Genomic DNA, 13,599 nt, shown 5'->3' on the forward strand with positions numbered 1-13,599 from the left:
GGTTTTGTTTCATATACTCCCTGATCTTGTGCATTACCAGCCGACCGAACCAGAAGTACATGCTATAATTACTTTTACAGTAATAACTTGGAAATCTGAGAGATTCTACATGAGTTTTGAATTAGCATCAACAAAAGCAGGCTGGTGGTTTGGACATTTGTAGATTAAAGAGAGCCTGAGTGTGATGGTTTAATCGGAGAGAGCGAGAGAGGCGGCTCTCAACACACCACACATTCTCCCTGTAATTTACAAAACTTCACACTTCAAAAGAGAGAGAAACTCAGTATAAGAGAAACTGTAAAGAAGAAAGAAACTAAATAAATAAATAACCTGTTTTACTGGTCTATCAGGGATGAGTGATGTCAACTAATCGAATAGTTGTCCAACAACCAACTACTTGGTTAGCGATGTTGACTAGTTTATCTTGATTTTAACAAAGGACAATAACTATACCGATAACTAACTCTTAAGTTTTAATAATTGTTTTACATGTCCACATCACAGATCACGACACGGAAGAACAATATCGGTGAAATGACTTTCAGAAAGAGTTTTTTTCCAGCTGATAACAATAAAAACATTGACAGCGAATCAGAATGCACCTGACTAAAGTGGCAGATGACTACAGCACGCACTTGTAAAAAAAACAGAATATCATCCGTTTATGTGGACACTAATATAGTTATCGTTATAGTTATCATACTTGGTGTGAACGGCCATTAGTTACAATTTAATTCGAATTCTCAAAAATTTTGGTGTCTTTTAATTTATCCACTTAAAATGGTCTTTTGGTCACAGTTTTTGCGTCGCAGTTTTTTTTGAGCATCCCACCAACAACGTTACACTTTTAAGATGGCGTGTCAAGTTAAAAATAGTTCAACGACACATCTTAATGTGACGGTTCACCCAAAAATGTATACTCATACTCACATCAATCCAAAACCTATAGGAGTTTTTTGATTGTGAAAAACGCGAGAAAATATGTTGAAAAATGTCAATGGGGACCAAAATGTAATTTTTTTCAAAATATCTTCATTGTTTCGCAGAAGAAAGTCATACGTGTTTGGAACAACAAAAGGTTGAGTAAATGGTGGCTGAATTTAAACGCATGATAACATGCATTACATTCAAGTTCTGTCAAACCAAAGACATTTGCACAAGCCGTCAGCTTTTGGACGTCAGGAAAAACCTCTGTGTTTCGTTATGTGTGCGCATGTAACGTCCCATAATTCCCGGCTGTGAGTCCACCCGGCGCGTCTGCACAAGCAGAGTGCCAGTCAAAGCCAAGATGTTGTGACTGCAGCAATATGGCAGTGCTTGATGTTGGAGAGCACAGTGCTTGTGCAGGGCCTCGGTGGCAGATGGAAGGCCGAGATTAGTCATGCAACAATGTACTGTGGTCACACTTACAATACACTTCACCCTCCAGGCAGCCTCAGCCGGCCAAACGAGAGGCATGGGTGCGATCCCACACAAACCGGGAGGAACACATCCACCCCGGGCAGCTGTCTCACTCCCTCTGGTCTACTCCCGCTGCCAATGGAGACGAGGGTATATAACAGTATACATGTGTACGCTTGTGTGTGTCCATGTCCACGGGGCGAGAACATCACTAAAGCGCCAGCTTGTTGTAATTAAATGTAATGATATGTATATGAGTACAGACAGTATTTGCGTGGGGTCCCATTTGTGTTGTAATGCTAGAAAACTCTATTACGTGAGTGTAGATCACAGAATCTGCTTTATTCGATGCAAAACCATCACGCTGAGCTCTTTAAAGCGTTCGCAGGAGCCTCTCGCTCTCACTTCATTACCAAATTAAGCTGTAATCGAAGCGCCCGGCTCTCGTCTGCACATTAGCGGCTCCCTATTGATGAAGCTGGCAGCCGGACCGATGGAAAACAGCTACACTTCCACCCGCCTCCACTTTGCTGCTTTGGATGGTTTAAATGTATTAAAGAAACAGTTTACTGGGAATTACAGCCGTACCTTGAGTTATATGTTTGTAATTGCCCTGTGATTAGTTAAAGGTAATTAACAACTGGACTGTGTATGAAGTTAGGTTTTTTTATTTTTTAAAGGGGTCTAGAGAGGAAAAAATAAGGCAAATGTGTGACAACACATTTTTTAACAACTATATATATATATATATATATATATATATCTGTTAATATATGTTATTCTTTATTTGAATTGCAATTTCTTTGAATTTCATGCATTTATATTTTTATTACACAATATTAGATATTCTATTTTATTCAAATGTATTTGTATAGCACTAGTGTAGAAGACAAGATAAATGCCATATAACAGTGGTAAGCAAACATAAATAAAAAATTATAAAAAAATATATACAATTATTTAAAAAAAATACATATAATTTATATAGTTATACATTTTTTTTTTAATAAGTTTCACTGTTGTGTCAATAATAATAATGAATTAAATAAATAAATAAATATTGTCTATAGTATCATGTTTACTACATTGTAAATGGGCCAGTTTACATGAAAATATATAGCTGACTCTTATATTTGGGGGTCAGTGGCACTAAAAACTCCTGATATATGCACGCCACATAAGCACAACATCAAATATTTGTTAATTATGTCAATTAATGTTCATCTCAGTAACTTGAAGAGTATCAAAAAGACTATAGAGAACAAAAACGATCCGATTACAATGAAAAAAAAAAAAAAAAACTTAGTTGTAACGCCACTAGATGCTCCATTCATTTAATCAAAAAGAATGGTTACATTAACCCTCATAAACCGATTCCACTTACATAACAGGAGCTTCATAACGGAGAAGGCTTATTAAGTTATTAAGCGGTTTAAGGGTTTTCATATATCCAGTATCTGTAAGTGATCGCAAAGAGCCTTCCTCCAGTGCATTTCTAGCGGTGACACGAGATGCATGCACAATGCTATTAGTCTCTATATTACTCTGTCATCAGCCAGGAAATTCAATTAAGGATGACCTAAAAATCCCTTCTTTCAGTCTTTCTCTGAGAGAGAGAGAGAGAGAGGCTTTTGCATTTCAATGGCATGTGTTGTATAGCGGCCAGCACATCTTGTACTCTGATTGTCAGAGTAGTATTTGCTTAGATGAAACCGTGTCCTTTTATTTCTGCGAAGGAACCACGCCAGAGAATCCTTCCTCAAAGAAACCCTTGCCTTAGACTCCAAAAAAGCATTATAGGAGGAAGACGTCTTGAAGATGCAAGAAATGTGAAGGGTCCTTAAGAAATGGGCTGTTGATCCTATTCAGAAACATGTGCAAAGAAGCATCTTTAATCAGAAAAAAATTTCACAGCCTTGTAATACATCTTCAGCGCATTGTGCTCTATAACTTGGCATGCACTTCAAATTAATTATTTGTCACGCTGATGACTAAAGCGGAGGTCTTACAAAACATATAAGCCATCCTTGAGATTACATTTTACTCATCTAAATATGTAGCCTACTGAACCCGCATGTCCAAGGCTTCATTCACCTGAGCTTTGCTCGCTCGCTCCCCAGGTTATGACTTTATTCAATGCAGTTTCGGAGGTCATACAAACCTGCTAATATCCAAGCGAAAAAAAAAAACATGTCTGTGAATTGCACTGCATGGACTCCTAAGGGGCGGCGGTATGTAAGCACCGTTGTTATTGCTTTCCCCGCGGCTATGTAATCCTCTCAACCAAGTGCTAATGACCCAAAGTGACGGCTGGACTTCTGGAAAGTTATTGTCCAGTGGGTAGAGAAAGCTGGCGTTACAAGACAATAATGCTAGAAAGCTTTTGCACTCACTTTCATTCAAATAAATCATTAGTTTAGCCACATGGAATCAGATTCAATGAGTCTAGAATCAAATCTGATCCTTTGTTGGTAACAACATTCCTATTCTAACCAGAACCCTAAATTCAATGAGTGGTTGGAAGCAATGACTGATATTAAAATTCTGTACGATACAGAAGAGCTGATTATTATGTTGTGGCTAGTATTATATGCACTAAAAACTAAAAAAAAACACTCAATAATTTTAAATGTTACATGTGAATTTAGGCATCATGGTGAGATTACATTTAACAGCTATACTAAATTATCAGTGCTATTAATAAATTAACTTGATGACGGTAAAGAGCATGCACAATTAATGATCCGATATCTACTGATATTGATAAATTACTAAAAAATTACTTTTACAGTGTTTACCGAATAAATGGCCGATATTAATATTTTATTTTATTTTATTTTATAAAATCAACGCTACAAGTGAATTCAGGGATCACAACATGATAACGTACAGTATAAGAAATGGATATTTATTTGGAGATTTGCAAAAGATTCATTTTTAACTGTTAAATTTTAATTTTTAAGTGAGTGTTAGATGACGGCAAAGGTCATTTAAATGCAAAAATGAGCATGCATGATTAAATATACAATATCAACAGCAATAAATTTCTATAAAATAAAGAATAAAATTTTGCCGAAAACCGATATGGTTCTGATATATTGCGCATCCCTAGTGGATCAGATGTTACAAACATTTCCTAAGTAACATTAGTGAGCAAGGTCCCCTCATGTTCCTGAAATATAATTTGTTGGCATAGGAAGGTTGATTCAGGACCTTGTCCTACTTAAATGATTAAATTCAGTGGCTACGCTGCCAGAGGCCACGTACAAAGTCCACTTCCTTGAAGACAATCCATGAGTGGACCGGCTTCCCCTCCAGTGTTGTGGGTCAGACATGTTCTATGATCACTCCACAGGCTCTATTCTTCTGAAGCAGGCTATTTTTCGCTGAGTCAGATCCCGCTATTATCCAATGTCTTCCTGGGGTGCCACTCTCCCCACGCCGTCCCACAATGCCTCCTCCAGGAAATGGAAGAGACGACGTGCTCAAATAAGTGTGAGCTCCCGAGAAGCATGACCAGTGTTTGCTCATAACCTTTCCTGACCATCCAGCAGGGGACAAATACATTTACTCCAAAGGGTGCCGTGAACCACGCTCTCGTCCCGATTTACCACAGATGCGGTTTCGCACAGAGAACACAGACGCTTCTTATAAACGCAGAAGACAGTCTTTTCAAAACTCGCAGTACATCTGAAGAAATTGTATCAAAACAGATTTTCTTGGCTGAATCTATCTAGGACACAGCGGTGTCTTTTTTTAATCTACTGTCCCAAAAGGAAAAGGTGTTTGTGCTTTGTTTTTTGTTAGTTCTGTTCAGGAGCATGTCTTCTTTTTTTAAACACTATCATCAAAAAGCATGTATTTCATAAACAAGGTACTAACTCTACCCTGAAATGCTATTTTAATAGCTGTATCAACTGTAAACTGGAGGGAAAGATAAACTGTATGACCACCTCTGATTAATACTGTACGGGAGGTGAATAATGGTCTGTTTAACTGGAACTCTGAGCTTTGCGTTTGTGACAGGAACTGACTCATTTAGTGACTGATTTCACTCCGACTCTCCCTAAGCTGTTGTTCTGACGTTTCCACTGAGCTGAAGGAACATTAAAGGAAAAACAGATTTGATAATAATAAAATAACCTACACGAAGAAAAGCTCTTCGGTTTTTACCAAACCACACAAAGCCATGATCTATACACAAACAACAATAACATTATTATGTGAATTCCCCAAACCGTTCTGCTGTTTTTTTCTTTTCTTTTCCTTTTCTCTTTCTTTTCCTTTAGGATCTGTCTATCTATCTATCTATCTATCTGATCTTTTTTCATAAAGCTTTTCCAAAAAAAACACTATCTGCTTGTCCATCCATCCATCCATCCACTCGATCAATCAATCAATCAATCAATCAATCAATCAATCAATCAATCAATCAATCAATCAATCTATCATAAAACTTTTTCCAAAATATCTCAATTATCTATCTGCTTGTCTATCCATCCATCCATCCATCTATTGTTCTATTGTTCTATTGTTCTATATATCATTCTATCATCATATTGTTCTATCTATCTATCTATCTATCTATCTATCTATCTATCTATCTATCTATCTATCTATCTGATCTTTTTTCATAAAACTTTTCCAAAATAACTATCTGCTTGTCCATCCATCCATCCATTCATCCACTCGATCAATCAATCAATCAATCAATCAATCAATCAATCAATCAATCTATCTATCTATCTATCTGATATTTTTTCATAAAACTTTTCCAAAATAACTATCTGCTTGTCCATCCATCCATCCACTCGATCAATCAATCAATCAATCAATCAATCAATCAATCAATCAATCAATCAATCAATCAATCAATCAATCAATCTATCTGATCTTTTTTCATAAAACGTTTTCCAAAATAACTCAGTTACCTATCTGCTTGTCTATCCATCCATCTATCCATCCATCCATCCATCCATCCATCCATCCATCCATCTTCTTTTGAGATAAAACTTTTTCAAAATCACTCAATTATCTGTTTGTCTGTCTGTCTACATATATCAGGGAAGATAATTTTTTTCCTCTTTATTTCACTCAAGTATCTATCTATTTCTTTCACACTAATTCACTCCAGTATCTCTTTTCTTCTTTCTGAAATCACTCAAAAACTTTTCCTCAAGCTAAGTCCAGCAACATTTACAAGCTAGCTAAAAGGCCGTCCAGCGGCCAGCCTGGAGCAGACGTGCTGACGTCAGTGGCAGAGTTCCAGTAAGGGTCTCTCTCTGGCTGTCCTTGGTCTCGTGGAGCGGTGGGCTGTGTGGAGAGAGCCGTCCTTTTGTGACAACAGAGTTTACCTCAGGGCACGGCGTGGGCCTCCCGCTGCCCCGGGCCACAGAGGACACCCTATTGTTCCTGTGTTCCCTGAACAAAGCCGGCCACCCGTGCCCCTGCTACACACAGTCCCACTGAGCTATTGTTCTGCTGACAAACTCTCAACCCAAATTTCATTACATATGAATTTTCCTTTGTCGCCCCTTCAGGCCCCCCTCTCGCGTTTGCTCCGACAAATCTTTTCGGGTTTCGTATAGCCACCCCGCCCCCTCGCCACCCCTCCAGTTATCATGCAAGACTTGTGATTTTGAGCATGCCAAAAGAAAAAAATTAAACTGCAAGGAACACATGTAACTCATAAAAAGAACATTATATTAGTCTGTATGGTCAAATTTAGCATCAATCTACACTGAAAACCATTTCACTATATTAAAATTGCTAATTTCTCTTCTTTTGATAAGCAAAAAAAACAAAAAAAACATGTCTCATTCAATGCTAGTCATAAGCACCTGTTGCTCAAAAACTTGGCATCTTCGCCTCAGATATCTGAACTTATTTCTAAAAAAATGACGCAAGAAAACGGTTTAACGCTCAGCAAAAACTTGGGATTCTTTTTTGACTTTTTAATTTAAAAAAACAAAAACAAATTTTTTGAATGAAAACCTCAATATTTATTATACGCATGATACATTTAGCTCAGCTTTGCTAGCATTTCCCTTATCAAAAATTGCAATTAAACCACAAAAAAAATAAAATAATAATAATAATAATTTATTACTAGTAAGTATTACTAGTATTAATTACAAGTGCCAAACTATTGTACTTTGGCTACGTAAACACAGTCCCTCCTTTACTAAACTTACTCAAACACCCTCTTTGCATAAAAAGACATGTAAAAGAAAGGACAAAATACAACATAATGGTGTTGATAAGCTAAATTACCAGATAACATCGAGGCACACACAAGCCATATGGTGCCTCCACCACTATCGCCTGTTGCTGGCATAACAATGGAGTTGGCTAGATGAGTGGCAGCAACAGTCAAACAAATGGCCGTTCCTCTGAATTAGTCCAGCGCCAGAATGAATACACAGTTTAGCATCTTTCAGCCTACAGGTGCGCTTAAGTGGCAAACCAGATGTCAGCATGGGAGCGGGACTGTTTGTGGAGTAATTCAGCCGCTCCACGAGCCCCTGCTTCAATAACAGCAGGAACAATGAAGGGCCCCTTCCCCCATTTTCCCACAATCCCGTGCTCCCAGAGGAAGCCGTGACTAGTGAATCAGGCACTTTTTTTTTTCCTTCTCTGACAAAGTTTTAATTCTTGAAAACATAAAAAGAAAATAGCATAATTAACTAATTGATTGTCTCCCTCTGAAAGGTTATGTTAGTGCAATGTTAAACTCATAAAGGAAGAGAAGAAAACAAAAAGTTCAGATTTCTGTTTCACTTAAGTGGCCATATGTTCCTACACTTCAAAATACTTCAATTCAAAAATTAATGAAAACTGTCACAGATATTGATTTTTAATACTGATATGAAGTCAAAAAACAGTGTTTAGGAGCTAGCGTAAGAATGTATTTAAATTTTTTAAAGGGTTTATCTACTCTGTTTACATAAGTTAAATAGACTGGCAAGTCAAAACAACAAGACAATGGCGAAGGGGGTTGATCTCATCTGAGACAACAAACCTCTGTCAGACAGCAGTTGGGGGGGGGGGGGGTTTGGGGGGCAGCAAACAGCAAAAAAGAAAGACAAAAAATAATACTTCAAATGCACTACAGTATAAGACATGTAGCCTACTTGATGTACTACAGTAGCCTATGTCATACAGTATAAGACATGTACATTATGTTTACAATGAAACACAGTTATTCAACTTTTCACAATGCTTTTCACACACAGATTGCATAGAATGAATCAAGTCTTCCAAGTCCGGTCAGTTAGTTTAGCCCTTAAAAGATTTCTCTATCTTTTCAAAATCGCAATAAAATTGGAAAATAGCAATAAAGCTCACTGTTTCTTCAGTCTTTTAGAGGGAAATATGACAAATGAGACCAACATATGACACATGATACCTAAAAAATGCTGTAGGCAGTTTTTGAGACCAGAGACTAATTTTAGTCTGAGGGCTTTCTAACGTCCAGATTAATTATTAACAGGGGCTGGACCATGGACTTTCTCCCTAATCCTTTATTTATGTACACAAAACTAGCGTTTTTCAGGAAAGCAAACGGGAGCGGGGTGTTAACCGGACCAAATAATCGCCTAAACATCCCCAAGTCACCGAGGTCAAGTTAATAACCAGAAATCAATGACACCGATTCAGTCGTGCCAGAAACATGAATAGCCTACAGCGTGAGGTTTACTATTAAAGTAAATATGAACTTACTGTTACAACGAGATCGTGGTCAACTAGTTGGCATAGATAGAAGCAAAAAGTGTTTTCTGAACCTCCACAAATGATGAAAATCTCTTCGGGTGTTTGCACAATCTAAAAAATAATAAAAATAAAATAATAAAAAAACATGAATCGCTTTATTTAACTAGCCTACCCCGTTTGGCACAGTGTATTTTTTTCCGGTTTTCATCGTGAAAGGCTGCTTATTTTTGCCGTGGCACTTTAAGAACTGGGAATAAAACTATATCCTCTATTCTCTCAGTATCTCCGTAACCCAAAACACATAAAGTGTTAGTATAACTAGTAGCAAAAAAATAAATAAAAATCTACCATTCTTAGGCTATACTTAAAAGCAATTTTATAGAAAATTTAAATAGCGTTTATAACTTCACACCGCTTTTAACAACTTAGTATAAAGCACAAACGTACCTCAAGTGTTTTAAATGTGTCTGATGCAGAGTAATCGGATCGAGCGCACGCTCTGGTTTATTTCCAGCTGATCACTTTTTTTTCTTCTTCTTGTCGGAGCGCGAGAGCGCGACAATTCTGCGTATCTAACAACGATGTGAAGTATGCGCGGAATGAGGGCAAGAATGAAATGAACGCGAAGAACTGAGTTTGCATTGGGGGCGGGGCCAGAGTGACGTCACTCGCAGAACTCCTCAGCGATGGGAGGGGCTGAGTGTGTGTGACTGAAGTGGTGAGGATTTTTTGATTCATTAGTGACTCGAATCTTTTGAATCCCTTCACTGAAGACTGAAGAGATTCGTTTTTTTTTTTTATTGAGTAGGCTACAGTGGACCCTTTGGGACCGGTTGCATAGCCTAAACGGCAAATGGTCTTACAAGGTGGTCATCTAATTTTTTTCTGTAAGACTGTTCATAATATTTTAAAGTCAGTTACATTAAAGATTGGCCTAATTTGATACTGAAAAGTAAGACTGATTACTCCTAAATAACTGCTAGTTAAATAACTAAATAACTGCTAAATAACTGCTAGTCGTCCGAAATCGCATAGGCCTACTCTCTTGAGTAGGTAGCCTACTTATTTTGAATAAGTAATTGCTTCACGACCACTAAAAAAAGTATGTTCTATGGATGTAATCTGGATATAGCTACTACATTAATCATGTTGTCATTAGCCTATCATGTGACCTACCAGCATCAGTTATGTCGCTTCACTGCCATTCATAAATTCTCTCCCGTGGCCTTATGGGATGGTAAAGTGTCCATCGTATGCAGACTTCTGAATCTCACTGGAAGTAGTAGCCTAGGTCTTGCAGATACTTTTTGCCTATTCTTTTATGAGTAGGCTACTGTGAATTCGGACATACTTATTTTGTCAAATACTGTTTATCACCTACTACTGTAGGAAAGTAGGGAAGTAGGCTATGCGATTTGAGATTTCGTTGCAAGTGGGAGAAGTTAATTTGATTAAAGATTAGGGCACATGAATTTAAAAAATATTGGGGGATTTTTTTTATGTTATTCTGAAAATATAATTATATTTTCTTTAAATAACATGTGCTCCCTAACTACAGGCCTTACTATACTCATACCATATATAACTGTGATATTCTGCAAAACAACAAGATTTTAAACACCTTTTTTCTTACTGCTAAAATTTATATCACTTAACGTGAAATCCGTTTTCTCTCAGGTACGTGATCAGTGTAAGCTTCACGGTGAATACTTCTACATCACTCTCATCAACGTAGTCCATAGCAGCAACAAAAATATATCTTGACTTTATCTAGTGGTTATTTGGGGGAAAACATAGGGGGACGTTTTCACCACTCTACCCTAAAGTTATAATAAACACTGTGATATTCCATAAAAAAAAGGAGTTGTCCATTTTGATTTCATGTTGACTTTAAACAACACCGAAAATAATCTTTGAAGTGACTAAAAATGCTTCATAAGTAGCTTACTTTCTGTACTTTGTCAACTGCTGGGCATAACAATTATAAAACTATGGAAAAAAACAACAAGAATAGGCCTAGCTTAGATAAATTAACGGTTTGGTTTTTACATTTTAGTCGTGATGTCATTATTACACGTTTACAATTTTTCGCAATCAAAAATCGCTACATTCCCACCTGGGGTGATGACGTTACCAAGAGTAACCGTTACCCTCTCGTATAAAAGTAAGTCACTCAGACATCTTATTTCAATAGAGTCAGGCTACATTACATTACATTGTGTAAAATGAATGAGGAAATACAGAAATAAACATTAAAGTTACCACTGGATCCACAGAAGGGTTGTTAACATTGATAATAGAATACAGTCAGTCATTATATGTACCATTGCCATCTTGTGGTAAAAACAGACATAAGCTGTAGTCAAGGAAATGCTTTGTTTCTCCACAACATGGGAAACAGAAGCTTTAGTGATTCATTAAAGTAAAATGATCTACTTGCAGTTACACAGAAATGTATGCATGTTTATTTTTTCCATCAAGTAGGGTAAAAAAATGACAAAATTAGCCTATATATAGGCCTGTGTGTGTACACATAGCCTACATTTCGTTTATAATTGACAAAATAAATGAAAGTGCTTGTTATCAGTTTTAACTTTGCCATGTTCAAATCAAACGTGGTTCTGGCAGGTCACGTCAGTCAAGCTGGCATAAGCTGACTCGTATCTGATCCACGTCTACCTGTAGGAAAGGTAGTTGGCATAGATAGAAGCAAAAAGTGTTTTCTGAACCTCCACAAATGATGAAAATCTCTGCGGGTGTTTGCACAATCTAAAAAAAAAAAAAAAAAAAAAAAAAAAACATTAATCGCTTTATTTAACTAGCCTACCCCGTTTGGCACAGTGTATTTTTTTCCGGTTTTCATCGTGAAAGGCTGCTTATTTTTGCCGTGGCACTTTAAGAACTGGGAATAAAACTATATCCTCTATTCTCTCAGTATCTCCGTAACCCAAAACACATAAAGTGTTAGTATAACTAGTAGCAAAAAAATAAATAAAATCACAGCATCCCTATGGAGCATAAAGTGTTATTAGCAGCTTTATTGCGTTACTCAGGAGATAATACCCTTCTCCATCCCCAGCTCCTCCTCTCATCCACAGTCAGGACTTGGCCTTCACATATTCCTTTATCTAGATTTTCCTTGTTACATTAAATTATTGTCATTCAGAACTTTAATCATATCTGCAACACATTTATGTTGGTTCTGTTCTGTTAACCCTAAGGAGGGTTATCACTGCTCTCCCATACCGCCAATCCGAACTGTATGCTACTTGTCAATCATCTTTGATGATAATAGTGATCCTGACAGAAATGTGCATAACACTAAAACAAATAGGAGAGAGGCTTGATTTGAAAGGTTAGGAAGAAAAAGGAACAGTGAACATATAACATCCTTAAAAATCAATATGTGCTTTTACAGGAAAAGCGAGAAGGAGCCAGATGAAGAGGTGTAATTAAATGGTCATATAATTGGATCTGAACAAGCAATGAAGCAGCTTGTTAACTTGTTACTGTTACCCCATGAGAGCAAGCCAGCGTGCCTGAGCCTGCCATTAGCAGAATGTTGCTCCCATTCTATAGGGATGCAATGAACGACATGAAAAGGAATCAGAGAGGAAGACCTTGGTTGTTTCTCTTTCCGAGGATGATATTCACAGAGGAAGGAGCACGTATATAACAAATATGACAATTATTTCAGATGTGATGCATTATAAGAAAAGAATATAAACGCTCTTTAGCAGATTGGAGGTCATGTCTTTCCTGTAAATGTTTTATAAATGGAGTCCTCAGAGGCATGTTTGATGTTCAGGATGAATGCCCTTCTACCTTTGATGTTCAGTTGAATTTCAGGCCAGCGCAACTTTGAAAAATCCACACGCTAAGGGTCCGAACCGTCATGGGCAAACAAAAAAGGTGAGAAAGATGGAGAGAGAGGCAAGAGAATTAAAGAAAAAAAAAAAATCAAATGTTTAAGAGCAAAGTAATTGAAACCTAATGGAAGCAACACGACAATTCAGGACATTACACACAGATCAGTCAATTACCCAGGCGTCCTTTTTGTAATTTCCCCCTTTAGATTACACTAATCACCTGCTTCATTCACCTTCACCTGTATGGTTCATTTGTAATGTTCTTTTCCCATATTTAAAACAAACAGAGCTACATATAGCGAATCATTTTATATGTTTATCATTTTATTCCATTATGGAAGGCAATTTTAAAATGAAGGAAAATGTATTGTAACAACTTTCCCTTTGTGATAGACATAACTGATACCTCGAATCGCAAGGTTTGTTTAGCTGTCATTAGGAATTTCACACGAAACAATTTCCCATGCACATTTAGCATCAGGTTTTTCCACATTGACCAACACTACAAAATAGACCTTTCTTTGTCGGATGTGACCATCTACTTTTCAAAGTGATCAGACTTCCCACATTTGACTGGGGGACCATAAAATTGGTGAGAACACCATATAGCCTTGCA

The 13,599-nt window shown here is 37.1% G+C and overlaps 1 protein-coding gene across 2 annotated transcripts in view; it reads right to left on the reverse strand.

Moving 5' to 3' along the window:
* Positions 1 to 9,802, reverse strand: part of tead1a (TEA domain family member 1a) — a 39,203-nt gene extending 29,401 nt beyond the window's left edge. Inside the window, exons 1-2 of one of the 2 annotated variants that reach the window (XM_084095326.1) lie at positions 9,562 to 9,757; positions 9,124 to 9,225 (exon numbers count right to left, since the gene is read on the reverse strand). The gene's annotated coding sequence lies outside the window, so the exon portion shown is untranslated. Of the gene's footprint in view, positions 1 to 9,123; positions 9,226 to 9,561 lie in introns of both variants that reach the window. The other variant, XM_084095325.1, reaches the window with a different exon arrangement.
* Between the last annotated feature and the right edge of the window lie 3,797 nt (positions 9,803 to 13,599).

The sequence above is a fragment of the Abramis brama genome, assembly GCF_963993115.1.
Source record: "Abramis brama genome assembly, chromosome: 20".
Classification (NCBI taxonomy): Eukaryota; Metazoa; Chordata; class Actinopteri; order Cypriniformes; family Leuciscidae; genus Abramis; species Abramis brama.